This window comes from Hyalella azteca, unplaced genomic scaffold, assembly GCF_000764305.2.
Source record: "Hyalella azteca isolate HAZT.00-mixed unplaced genomic scaffold, Hazt_2.0.2 contig322, whole genome shotgun sequence".
NCBI lineage: Eukaryota > Metazoa > Arthropoda > Malacostraca > Amphipoda > Hyalellidae > Hyalella > Hyalella azteca.
In genome coordinates, this window is record NW_025930675.1 from 212920 (window position 1) to 226720 (window position 13801).

Below are 13801 nucleotides of genomic sequence, written 5' to 3' on the forward strand. Positions count from 1 at the left end.
ATGCAACAAAAATCTCCTGGTGAAGACGAGCGGAATAAAGACTTTTGACCAAAGATAATTTGAAAGGAGACGGGACAATTAAGTCTCTTTATAAAACTTGAATCCAAAGGAGAAATTATGCGCAGGTGCGAGGTATACACGTGTGTAGAGCATCACATGTAACAGCAACCGAAGTGAAAATTAAGAATCTGAAACTTATCACTCGTTTAAAACTATGCAATAATCTTTCACCAACCTATATCTTGTATTGATGCAAATACGACCATGAGATCTCACACCTAACGCGTAAATGGAACTTGTAGAAAACGAACTTTTGTTGGACCCAATTTGAGTGTATGATGATTACTTTTGTAAGTGATTCCAGGTGAGAATAGATAGCGGGTTAGAGAATAGTTAGGCAGAGGGAGCTCCATATCGACCCATGATTCCTCATCAATTATAGAGACGTTGAAGCTGACCCGTTGACACCTGAGGCTGCGGCAGCGCAAAGTTTTACACAGTAACATTTTAAAGTTGAAATGTGGAGAGAATGTAAGCAACTGAGAATGGCATATTCAACTTAAACTTAGATGTTTATGTAGTTATAAGTAATCCATTTTCAGCTTTGAAATTTAGTAACTATTAATTAACGATTAATTTAGTAACTAATTAATTAATGAAGCAATTTTCCTTGCTTACATAGGAACAGATTATAGGCAATTATAGGAACAAATTGCAAATACTACTTCCTTATGGGAAAAAAACTTGTAGTAATAACTCTTAATTCATATCAGCATTAAGCAATTTACGTGACAACTTGCTTATAGAATGAAAATTACATATTAATAAGCGATTATAGGGAACGATTCAGATAGAAAAACTCGTTTATAGGAAGAAACTAATATTTATACCCACGTATATGGAGATACACATTCCCACTCATTGAGTTCAGCCACACGCAATATTCCCACTCATTGAGTTCATCCACACGCAACATTCCCACTCATTGAGTTCATCCACACGCAACATTCCCACTCATTGAGTTCAACCACACGCAATATTCCCACTCATTGAGTTCAACCACACGCAATATTCCCACTCATTGAGTTGGTCCACACGCAATATTCCCACTCATTGAGTTCGTCCACACGCAATATTCCCACTCATTTACCGCCGTCTCCATTTGCTAGTAAGACTGGCATTTCATTCATTGTTTCATTGGCATTTCATTCACTCATTCATAGCCATTTCACTCACTAATTCCTACACCTAAATATAAACTGAAATTAAAATCTGAAATCAAATATTACGATGGGGAATTTTTTTTATGAAATTGCAATATATTTATCTTGCTATCATAAGATATAGAATTTTGTAGGCATGGTACAGTAAAATGGGTTGCTTATATAGTGCATACATTGGTATAGTTCGACAAAAGTTGTTTCTTCGGTTAAATATCAGAGGAAAACTATTATTAATAATTTTGTTATTGCTTTTCTCTATCCTGTGAATCAGACTTTGGATTCTGATTGCAAATTAGAATTTTGAATATGAATTAGATTTTACAGTTTCGGAAATGAGGTGTCCAAGCTGCACCGGGTGCACTTTATCGTCTGAGTATCATAATCCTGACAGCTTGAACTATTTTCATTTAAAGAAAATCAATTATATTAATGGCTTGTAATATGATCCCTGTGTGATTAAATAGCGAGAATTTCTTTCATTTGCGTGATAGGTGTAATTTATCCTACCAGAGTCGGTAGAGTCGAGGTAATTAAAAAAAATTAAACATGTTTAAATCATTAATATTATTGAAATTCAAGAATTCTGTGTAATTTAATTCAAACTTTAATTATCATACGCGTAGTCGAAGCATTACTATAAAAAGAAAGAAAGAAAGGAAGAAAGTCCCTAAAATAATACGTTCACGCAGTTCAAGTATAGAAAATCTTTTAAGTCCCCGCATGGGCATTTAAAGTACACTTATGTCATCAAACTGTTGTGCACATAAATAAAATGGACCGCCCCATTCTCTAGATGAGACTCAGATTATGCGGAAGAAACATGAAGCCGGCAAAGACGTAAAACCTGAAACAGTGTTGCTAGTTTCAACAAGTCTGGAGATATTATGAATTCAAGTCAATTTAAAAGGAAAGCATGAATATGTACATTATCATACCCACTCATATTTTCGTACATATTCACGTTATGTTTTCTTTAATCGACAATTTTTTTTGCAATTATAGGTTTTTGCATTTTTGTTGCAATTTTAACCTCGGCGAAACAGTTATATTCTTTCTAGGTATACGAGCTGAGTCTATATATATATGCTCAATCGCCTCTTTCATCTTATAGTTATAGTCTGTGTGCTAAATCAAGCTTACAATCTATCAATCAATAAATTTTTCATACATTTATTCAACAAGCCTCTTTGTTTACTTTTTATGCACTTCATCTCAAACGAAATATTCAGTACGCGCAACTGCAGAAATCTAATACTACCGAATTTCGAATACTGGTTCAAATGTCTCTCGCGGCGCATAATTTTAAATCAAGTTCCACTGAAGAGTTTCACATAAGCAAGTATGATCCTCAGATACTCTTATTTTCTGTAGGTCCCCGGTACATGGTGCCCACCGGGTATAATTTATTACGACCATAAGTTCAGTAGCGGGTGCGGTGTGAACGCCGCTTTTGACTGTAAATCAGCGGCAGACTTTGCAGCGATTGAAATGAATGGCCAGACGATGAGACAAAAAACACCGCACAGGATATGGTGGTAGCGGCATACGTCATCATCATGGCGCTGATGAGGGAGATCTCACTGAGGGAATATCCACATCAGTTGCTCTGTAACGACTCAATATATTGAGGGTCGAGGCAAGATTATAAATTCAATAGTAACGCGTAATAAGGTTCTCCAAACGTAGGTTTAAAAATTAAGTACTTCATTAATATTATCAATAAAGTTGCACTCACTCAGTGAATACAAAAAAGACGCAATAAAATTAATAATTCAATCGAAGTGAAGAGTTATTTCTCTTTAAAGGTTTAAAATTATTGGGTATGACTGCAAGCAACGAAAAACGCTATAATGATTAAATCAAATATTGCAATAGTCTCGTTGCTCACTTTCTCCTTGCTATTGTGATTCAATTTTGTGACTTTTTTGCCTACAGGAAACAGACAATAACAAAATCTATGCTCGTGCTCTTATTGGTAGAAGCCTCTGTTCGTTACGAGGGTTGAATGAATTAACTACGCGCAACAACAACAGCCTCCCAGCACGCGTCCAATTCGTGTGCACAACGCGCTCAATTCGTCAGCATAACGCGCACAATACATGAGCATAACGCGCACAATTCATGAGCATAACGCGCGCAATTCTTAAGTATAACGGACACAATTCATGAGCATAACGCGCGCAATTCTTAAGTATAACGGACACAATTCATGAGCATAACGCGCACAATTCATGAGCATAACGCGCGCAATTCTTTAGTATAACGGATACAATTCACGAGCATAACGCGCACAATTCGTGAGCATAATGCGCACAATTCGTAAGATAACGCGCACAATTCGTGAGCGTAACGCGCACAATTCGTATAAGATAACGCGCACAATTCGTGAGCGTAACGCGCACAATTTGTGAGCAAAACGGGCAGAATTCGTGAGCGTAACACGCACGTGCGAGACAGATGTGAATAACATGAGTTGTATGAATGGAAATGAATAATTTCAAGAGCTGAATAAATTTTGAATGTATGACGACATCGCATACCGATCGTCAATACCCAAACAATTTTATATTTGCCGGACACTGCGCACTTGTCCATTTGTAACCGACGAATAGCCAGCTGTCAAAATTAATCTCATTATTCCTTAGTTTCATGAGATTCACGATCATGTATCTTTTTAATATGCAGCGGGCAACGACATCTCGACATGCTCGCGGTCTGCGAGGACGCCTCAATATTCTTGTTCTTTGTTTAGACGGCAAACAAGCGAGCAGCGTTCACTGGCCCTGCAAGGTATCTTGGTAAATAAGAGTTGTAAATGAAAGCTCAAATGAATGTTACACGTCGCAGGCTTGAGTCTAGAGCTTCTTTGTAATGATCTTATCTACTCAGTGTAACATCACCATAGAATTATAGACGTACGATCCTCATACTATCAGCGGCCATCGATAAGCCGCTCTAAATTGTAGTATAGGGTGCCTCGAACTGCTAGCACATGGGAGGACTCTTGAGTGTGTCATGAATGAAGGAAGAAGATTGGAATCAGCATTCTTTCCCTTTTGTTTCGTTTATTCACTTTGTAACTCATTTTTTCTTTTTGTTTGTAACGAAGCACCTGTCCGGCGCTGACGAACCTTCCCTCCATTGTGTCCATTGATGAGGAGGAAATAATTTCATTGAAGAGAATTTTTATGTTACTTTATTTATATTGCCCTACGTTGCGACAATATTTTGAACAAGGGAATGATCAGCAAAATCTGCGGTAAATATGAATGACAATTCGTTTCTGAATAATAATTGTAGGATGATGTGAACCCTTCATGAACGAAGTGCTTTCAGGAAGTTCAGAGGCAAAGTCAAAATGTTCCAGTAAATTAATGAAGATATGGTTTGAAAAGTGACTTGCCTAAATGAGCACTGATGATTGTTATGAATGCCATGTTATTTGTATTAAGACTCAATCTTAGTATACTGGCCAGTTTATTTTTATCGGTAATTTTAAATATGGTTATATGTTCAGCTAAATGTCTTAAAATGATAATGCTATTAATTTGATGGAAACATCAATAGAAAGGGTTTAGCGTTGAAATTTTTATGAATAAACGTTTGCAAGATTTTAACTTTGAAATGAACGTTGATAAAAATTTGCAATTATTAAAATATTTATGGATTTTTTTTGAATGAATATTCCTCCATTCCTTTCCTCAGTATTACATGACATAGAAGATGTATACGACATGTAACAAACATCACACGAAACATTTATAATTAATTCTTCATACAAATAGGATCAGAACAACAGAATTACACGATCAATATATAAGCGTTCATACATTTCGAAATAGAACATCAGCATAACACGATCAATCTATATACACATTCATGCATATATAAATAAAACATAAGCATTACGCGATCAAAATCTTTAAATTCTTAAAAATAGAAATTTCACTTAAACAAAACACTCTCAATTTGTAGACTTACAAACAGATCGGAATATCCGTAGAATATCCGATCAGAGCGAAAAATTTGTAGGCACTCTTATGCGCAGATCCCACAATTTCAGCTCCACACGACACATTCACATATATTCACGCACATTAAAACATCAATAGGGATTTACACTGGGCCATAACATATGGCACAAGATGACACATGGTGCTGATGGCTCTGCAACAGATGGATGCTTACAACAAATTCTTTCTAATTGTATAATGACGTCTTACACGACGTAGCCCTGCTAAGTCGTGTGCCGTGCTTCAAGTCATTAATTGGTCGGTGCTAAGCTACATAGAGCTGTGGATACTTGCTTGTTTCTCTCGGTCTCAAGGAAAACGGAAAAATTTCTAGAAAGCGCCTCCAAAACTTGGTTAAAAAAATTATATTTGAAACCGACGACATTGAATGGTATTTGAAGAAAAATGATAGAAAGATGAAAAAATGAAATAAATAAAATGAGAAAAATTATATTTGAAAAAATAAAATGAAAAAATGAAAAAAATATAGTTGAAGCTTTGAGTGCGTAACGAAATTTTTATATATAGAAGGAAAATAAAAAATGTGCATAGATGCAGTGGCAAAAGTTGATAAATAAAATTTCCGGATAGGTAATACAACTTTACATGGTAGAGGATTTACTTTAATTTAATATTATGGTGAGCTTTTCTTTTTACAAGTTGGCCTTGCAAACCGGTAATAACTACCCCGCTGCTAGACCATAAAAATCATGCATATAATGCAATAAAAATTCTGCTCGTATTAATGAATTTATATCACTTGTTTGCTTAAATCGCAAATTAACTAAGAATTTAAAAGCAAAGAAAAGTCCACAAAAATTCATATCTTTATAGAAAACGTTTCCGAAACGTTTTCTATAAAGATATGAATTTTTGTGGACTTTTTTTTGCTTTTAAATTCTTACTTAATAAAAATTCTCAGGAACACTAATGAACAAACATCGAAAACATATGCTAAAAAGTTAGCAGAATCGAGAACTCTTAGAACCTGCTATGAGTACTCACGATTCCGTAAATTCACACGTTCACTTTCGCACTCATTGTTATTTACTGCGGCAATTAAAATAATTCTCCTGACGCAATTAAACGAATATTTATAATAATATTGATAATGCTTAGATCGAAATCAATGGTGGTAATTTTCGCCTTAATTTTCAATACCTATTTTAATGACATTATTCAGATGATACTCAAATGCGATTTCAGTAAGTAGTAACCTTGAGATCTTTTTTACTTACAATTTATCAAGTTACACGTTTTCTAAATAAATTTATTTAAATTTAAAGCCACTGTAAAGAAAGTTTTCATCGATATCATCCAGCGAAATGGAGTCCAGGTAGCGTTTCTCGCGAGTATTCGGCCATACATATTTTAGGCACTGAACGTGCAAGGAATGTCATCGTCGACACGGGAGCCGCAATTCCGCATTGCAGCGCAATAATACATCGATCCTACATTGCTTCTTTTCGACGATCACGAACACTTAAACTGATTGCAGTGCATGAGGAAGCATAAAAACACGACGCTTCATATACGAGCGAATTCAATTTCCTACGCGGAGGAGACACCCGCAATATACCTAGGGACTGCCTACCATCTCGGGTCATCTTAACATGAAATACGAAAGCAAGCGGTCGTTGGGAGTCGTCGTACATCGCTTCATCTTCCCGCCGATGTGTCGCTATACATCAATAAAAGTGTGTGGGTTTCCTTTGAGTTTTTTTATTGATACTTCTAAATATGTATAAAATATAGGAATGCAGAACAAAGTGCATAACTCAAAATTTTTTTAAATGGGCATCGCTATACGCATGTTCATTATACAAACGATACAAGTATATTTCTTTCAGGTTATATATGATGCGCTATTATAATGGGAAATAGATAGAGTAATTGATGTACACCTTAATAAATTTCAGAATATTTGATGCAGTAAGGTTCTTATTGCTAATATTTCAATTTTACACGAGTGTATTCGTTTCTTTAATTGATTCGAAAGCAGTGTTATACTACTCCACTTATAAACTGCATCTCGACCTACTGAGTCGACCTCTCGTCCGTCAAAAGAACTGGAGGTGCCGGGGATCGAACCCGGGGCTTTTCGCATGCAAAGCGAACACTCTACCACTGAGTTACACCCCCACTTGATGGGTGAGTGTACACGATGCTACAAATTATACACTCTGATTCTGAATAAAATTATAAATCGTTAGATAGATATAGATTAAGTAATTTAATAACTATTTAATTTCTCATACATGCCTCTATAGGAGCTTTTCCACATGGCTTCTTTAAAAAATGTCAGATGTGGAGGATGTAGCACTCAATTAATATAAAACGTCTCAATCGCATAGGAACACGAAAAATTGGATTATCAATTTTGAGGACCGATTAATTTTTGGTTAAACCTTTTCTTCAATTATGATGAATAGTTCCAAGCAGTCCAAGTATCTATATTACTTGAATAAAACCAAAAATAATGATTCATTGTTCTACAATAATGATATATTTGTCTATAATGTAAATAAAATCGATGAATAGTTTTTTAAACAAACAATGAAATGGTCAATGATTATTATGTTTTCAATTTCAAAGAGAATAATTTCGTTTGGTATGAAAAATAAGGTTTCGTTTCGTTATAAAGGAAAAATTGGATAAGAAACAGGTATCGAGAAAAATTCTATTTTAATGCAAATATTTTCTAGGGGAACTAAATCTTATGAAGTTAATAATACGCAAGACGTTCCGCCTCACATGTGATGCACTTTTCAATGACACAGCCCCACACTTACGAAGAAATGCTTTAGGAGCAATTTTGCTCCTCAGTATTCCAAGGCATACCGCAAGACCAAGGCCGTCTGTTCTCAATAACTCAAATTCCAGCCGCTACAAACGCTGAACGTTCCGGTGACGTTCCATGCAGTAACGTAACACGGCGTTCCTGTACCGGCATTGGTCGTGGTTGCCACGTTACGGGTCCCAAGTCTTGCGTCACAAAGCGTGGCTGCTGTTACAGCATAACAATGAGCAGGAAGCTTGCTGGTCCGTTCAAAGTTGATTTTTCTATCTGGAGATTTGGCGGAGATGGCACATGACAGTAACTGTCGGCTAGCGGGATTGTCGTAGCAGGGGAGGAGGCGTGGATGGTTTACATCGGATAACGTTCTCAATGGATAAGATTGTAATAAACGGGCCTTCTTTCCAAGCGTAATTCTACATTCCAACAAAAAAAAATATAATGCATTATTGATGCTCATTGGAAAAGCTCCCTTCCAAGAAGTTCAGGACTGAAATTGCTATTAATTAAACGCTTTCTTCTAAATATACAAAATCTTCAACCAAATCAGTGCATTCTGCCTCATCTGAATAAAGATGAAACTAGTCGTTAGTTTCAAAAATCATATCAACTCTGCACATTTCGTGCACAGTTTTTCACTGCCAAATTTACCTCATCTCCCGGCAAAGACCTCATTGCCAAGCTTCCTGCGTATCCCTTAAAGACCTCACTGCAGAGTTCTCCACATCTCCCCACAAAGGCCCCACTGCAGAGTTCTCCACATCTCCCCACAAAGGCCCCACTGCAGAGTTCTCCACATCTCCCCACAAAGGCCTCACTGCAGAGTTCTCCACATCTCCCCACAAAGGCCTCAATGCAGAGTTCTCCACATCTCCCCACAAAGACCTCACTGCATTGCGTAAATCTCTGATCAAAAACCTCTCGGCCTCTCCTAAATCTCTCCGCAAAGATTATTCCAGTATCCGGATTATTCCAGTCTCAGGATTATTCCAGCTTGTATGTTACTCCAGCTACAGGATCAGTCAGCATCGCAGGCGTCAGACTCGCAGGGCTGAGCGCAGGCTGGCTTGACACTCATCCAGCTTGGAGATGAATTTAATCCTGGAATGGCTTGCTGGAGGTGAGGCTCTTATCACAATGCCAGGGCCGGTTCACTAACTTCCTGCACGTGAATTTCTCTTGTTTGGATCCTCCAGTTGACCTAATAACACTAATAACAAGCATGTGCAATTCCACTCTCTGTAAATTAGTTCACCCAGAGTTCAAGAATAATTTATTTAGATCAGCCAGAGTTCCATATCTCCGTTATTAGATTATGCTGAAAGTTCAGCAGCACCGAGCAACATGTCAGCTAATTTCCCTACCACTGAAATGCAGTTTAAGTTCTCGAATAATTGAACAAGGTTTAAACAAAAATACATGCCATTAAAATACAATTTTTTAAGGTTCCAAAAAATCTACTTTGTTTTAAAAGAAAATATATTGTCACTTTTGAAAAAGAATAATTAAGTTGGACATTTTTCATAGTTTATTTAGGCATAGTACATTATATATGGGTGCAGAGGTATGATATTTTGTTTCCACAACACACATCGTCTTCACTTCACCTAACCCTCCCATCTTGTATGAAGATTTTCACCTTAACAGTACCTATTCAATATTAGGGGCAAATTTTAGGTGGCCATTGAAACAATTAAGTTCGGCCGCGGCCAATTTGCCTGTGATTCTCAAGTAGGTATCATGGGAACGTGGCGAGGAACTTACCGAAATGAGGTTTGGGAAGAGAGGGTAAGGGTGAGGGTGAGGGTAAGGGTGAGGGTAAGGGTGAGGGTAAGGGTGAGGGTAAGGACCTATCGCGCTATGATACAGAGAGTGGTGCTAGCATTATCTGCTTCTCGTAAAACTAGTCTTGTGTAACTTAAATGTTTCATAGCTTTTTATGTTTTCAGACAGTGAAAATACACGTAACAGAGATATCTATTTACCGGCAATTTATATCGTAACCTACATTCAGGCAAAACGTTGCCGTTCGTAAACCTGCAGCCGGCAGTTGCAATTGGCTTTGCGGCGGCCTATAATAAGAATTTTTCCGGCGGTTCTCACTCGGTTTTCCGGTTCATTCATTATCCAATTTTGTTTTGGGAAAGACCTGCCGTACTGGATGCCCAAATACCGTTCCAAAACCCGCCTACCTCGCCGCCAAGTTCATTACCGGCAGCTATTCCAAAAATGCGCGCGCTTGAAGGAATGTGTAGCTATAGAAATAGGTTGTCTGGAGCCCTGCCACGGGCCTGTGAGAGAGCGATGCATGAGTAATTAATTGAGAAACTCTGCAATTTTAAAGACATTAACACGGTAATGCATCGACCACGCTTCAAAAAATTCATGATGTGATCAATTCGTGGAAATTATCGATATTCAATAAAAATATAGCATCGACAAATATTTGCCAGGAAGAACAGGGGTTTTCTCGTGCAATATAGAATCACGTGCATCTTTCAGTGACTTGAACTCCCAATCCTAAATAAAATTCGGTCATTATTTAAATAACCAGTGTAAGTGAGCTATCTTCTACACCGTCCTAAACCCAACCACCCTGTATAGCCTGATAAAAAATATTTTAGTCCGACAAGATTTGAAGTTCATCATAAATGCAAAAAATTATACCGTTATTTTTTCACTGGCCCGGGCTAGAACTCTGGCAGGTGTGCCCGGCAGAGATTTATTTAACACGTCGCTCCAATCTGACCGACCAACCCGCGACTGAACATTTTTGAGAGCTCGGCAATCGGAAATTCGATAAAAAAAAAACACATTTCGCTCAAATTGATTGGCTGCCAGAATCCCGCGAGGAGGAGTTGGCAGGTGCGTGGGGGCGAGATCTCTGTACCGACCCCACATAACGTCGATAAAAATGTATTTAAAAAGTTGGGGGGCGAGATCTCTGTACCGACCCCACATAACGTCGATAGAAATGTATTTAAAAAGTTGGGGGAGATGTGTATAAGAGACAGCTGTTTACGCCAGCGACTGTCACAGCTCCATGAAGCTGTTTACGCCAGCGGCTGTCACAGCTCCATGAAGCTGTTTACGCCAGCGGCTGTCACAGCTCCATGAAGCTGTTTACGCCAGTGGCTGTGCCTGAGGTTGTTCACGGAGGCGAAAGAAATGATGCATTTGCTGTTTCTATGCGCTGCAAGGTGTCGCATATGGAGCCCATTACCAAAGCAACAAATGTATTCATACAATTAGAATTATGAATACAATTCAATTTATAAATTGAATATGTTCAGAATTCCCTCGGGAAAAAATCTTAACCGTGTTCTCGCTTAAAGGATGTTCGCTTCCTGTTAAATTGGATGACAAGTTTTTTATTCTGCCTTAAAATGATTCTATTCTTGAAATTATTTGCAAATAATCAACTTTTGTATTATAAACGTATACGATTTTTCTACTATGAAATTTTAAACTATCATCCAGACAATTTTTTCCGCGAGACTCGTTTTGATGGAATGTTAATTAATTTTCAATCAACTTCACCGAAATTTCAATTTGAATTTGCTCAAGTTGCTTAAATACGAAAACCGTAGTTATTTTCACGACGGAGTGTAATTATTCAGAGTGTACATTAAAATTGCTGTTTTGTAATATTTTCCCCGAGGTGAAATGGTTCTCATTAAGAGGGATAAATTATCATCGGGGTGTGATAAGAGGGCTGTGATGATGATTGTTGTTCATCGATACGGTATCATAGCGAAGCGGGATCTTATTAGCCGTTCAAATCAACACGATTAACGCGAACGAAGCTCCGTGTGTGGTGGTGATGTGGTGTGGTGGTGATTTGGTGTGGTGGTGATGTGGTGTGGTGGTGATGTGGTGTGGTGGTGATGTGGTGTGGTGGTGATGTGGTGTGGTGATGTGGTGTAATCTCTGTACTGACCCACATAACGTCGATGGAAATGTATTTAAAAAGTTTCTTGGCAAAGGCACCGTTGACTTTAACCATGCAAGAATATAAATATATATATCAAACGTTAAAACAAAATCTAATGAACGTAAATTCGTCATCTGAACATTCAATCAATGTTTATTCAGCACCAGATGCAACAGGGGAAGAAGCTTGAGATATAAGACGAGCACGTCTAGAGTGAAGTAGGCGTGATTGTAAACTCTATATCCTATAGTTATACGCCATTGAACTATACGTTTTTCATTATACGCTTTCAAATATAAAATATTATACCTCACGGTTATTGATTGTATGGAACTTGATCTAGCATATATGCTATAAGCGATTTATCAGAGCTATACCCGAGAGTCGATCATTGGGCACTGGATAAAAAAAAGCCACCAACAATTTTGAATATTCATGCAGAAAGCTTCAGTTTTTCTGCCTGCAAGTTGGCACACAAACGCCCTCGCAACAAACAGCAAAAACAAACACCCGGCAGCTGTTTGTTTGGCTCAACTTAACGAAGCTTTTGAAGCGCCCATCAAACTCTAGTGAAAAGCTGCACCTATACGTCACCTGGAGGCCATATATTCCACCCAGCACATTATCTCTCGATTTTAGCGTAATTAGAAGTATAAATAAGCTGCAAAATGAATAAATTTAGACGATTGAAATACGAAACCATTTAATAATTTCCGTGGTATGACAATTCATGTAGGCTTGCGTTAACCATATTGATTTTTTAGGTTTTCAAGGTTTTTGAAATTATATAAATAATTTTTCAAAATCATTCAAGATGTTAAAATTAAGTATGTGCAATGCATCGCTTTCCAAATAAAAATGCTTTAGTATAAGATTAAACAAGGAACGCTTAGTAAATATGAATGAACCTCGATTACATACTTCACATAAAACTCGAAATCGGAATCTAAATCTACAGCGCGAATTGCCCAAGCAGGGAGAGAATTAGACGCCCTGTCGGTAGGTAAAACAAAACCCCCTGTGCAATTCAGACTCTTAGACTCCAGCAATTAAATGAGATGAGTCACATCATTCACAGCCTCAGACAATCGACATATTAGCCCCCAGTCAATGGGCTATTCCCCCTCCCTCCCCTTCTTAAATATCATAGCCCCAATGCTTTTCCCCACTCGCACGCGCGGTTCCTGCATGGCAGCAGCGCTCCCCCTTGCGGCTCGATATGGCGAAGGGGAGGATAACTGAACTCGATTTAGCACGTGTAAATAACGAATAAAATATTTCATCGCCTCAGAGTGTAAATATCGTTGGAAAGAAATTAACTGTACGTGTAATCCCATTTCACATTAATCCTAAATTCTGTAGCAATAAATTACTAAAATAAAGAAACACAATCAGATGCTGTTGAAACTTTACTAACAAACTCTCAAGGCATGAGCCGGGCTACGATACATGCCATGGATAAAATTTATACGAGTTTCCACATTGATTTCAACCAGGCTATTCCTCTTCTGGCGTGACAAGAATTGACGTATAACTAGAGCCCTGCCGACGTTACTCTCCACAATCATGAATTTACGACACATTAAGGGAGACTCAAAGATCCTCCGACCGAGATTTTCGACAGGGGTCTGTTTGGTGCTCGAAAAGATCCACAGGAAATCTCAAGATCCCCAGCATGAGGCGGAAGACCTTGCTGAGAGTCGGTGTTGTGAAGGCAAGGCTTCGAGACGAGACGTTCCTCTTGCACCGCAATGACACTCGCATCTCCCGATGATTATTTATTGGTACCAGTGATTTTAAAGTTCCCCAAGTGGCGGTTAGAATTTGTAATTAT

At 37.9% G+C, this 13801-nt stretch overlaps 1 non-coding gene across 1 annotated transcript; it reads right to left on the reverse strand.

Annotated features, from left to right (window-relative positions):
• Positions 1 to 7306: 7306 nt before the first annotated feature.
• On the reverse strand, positions 7307 to 7378 carry Trnaa-ugc. Its single transcript has one exon. It is a non-coding gene; the product is annotated as a tRNA-Ala (tRNA).
• Positions 7379 to 13801: the final 6423 nt, after the last annotated feature.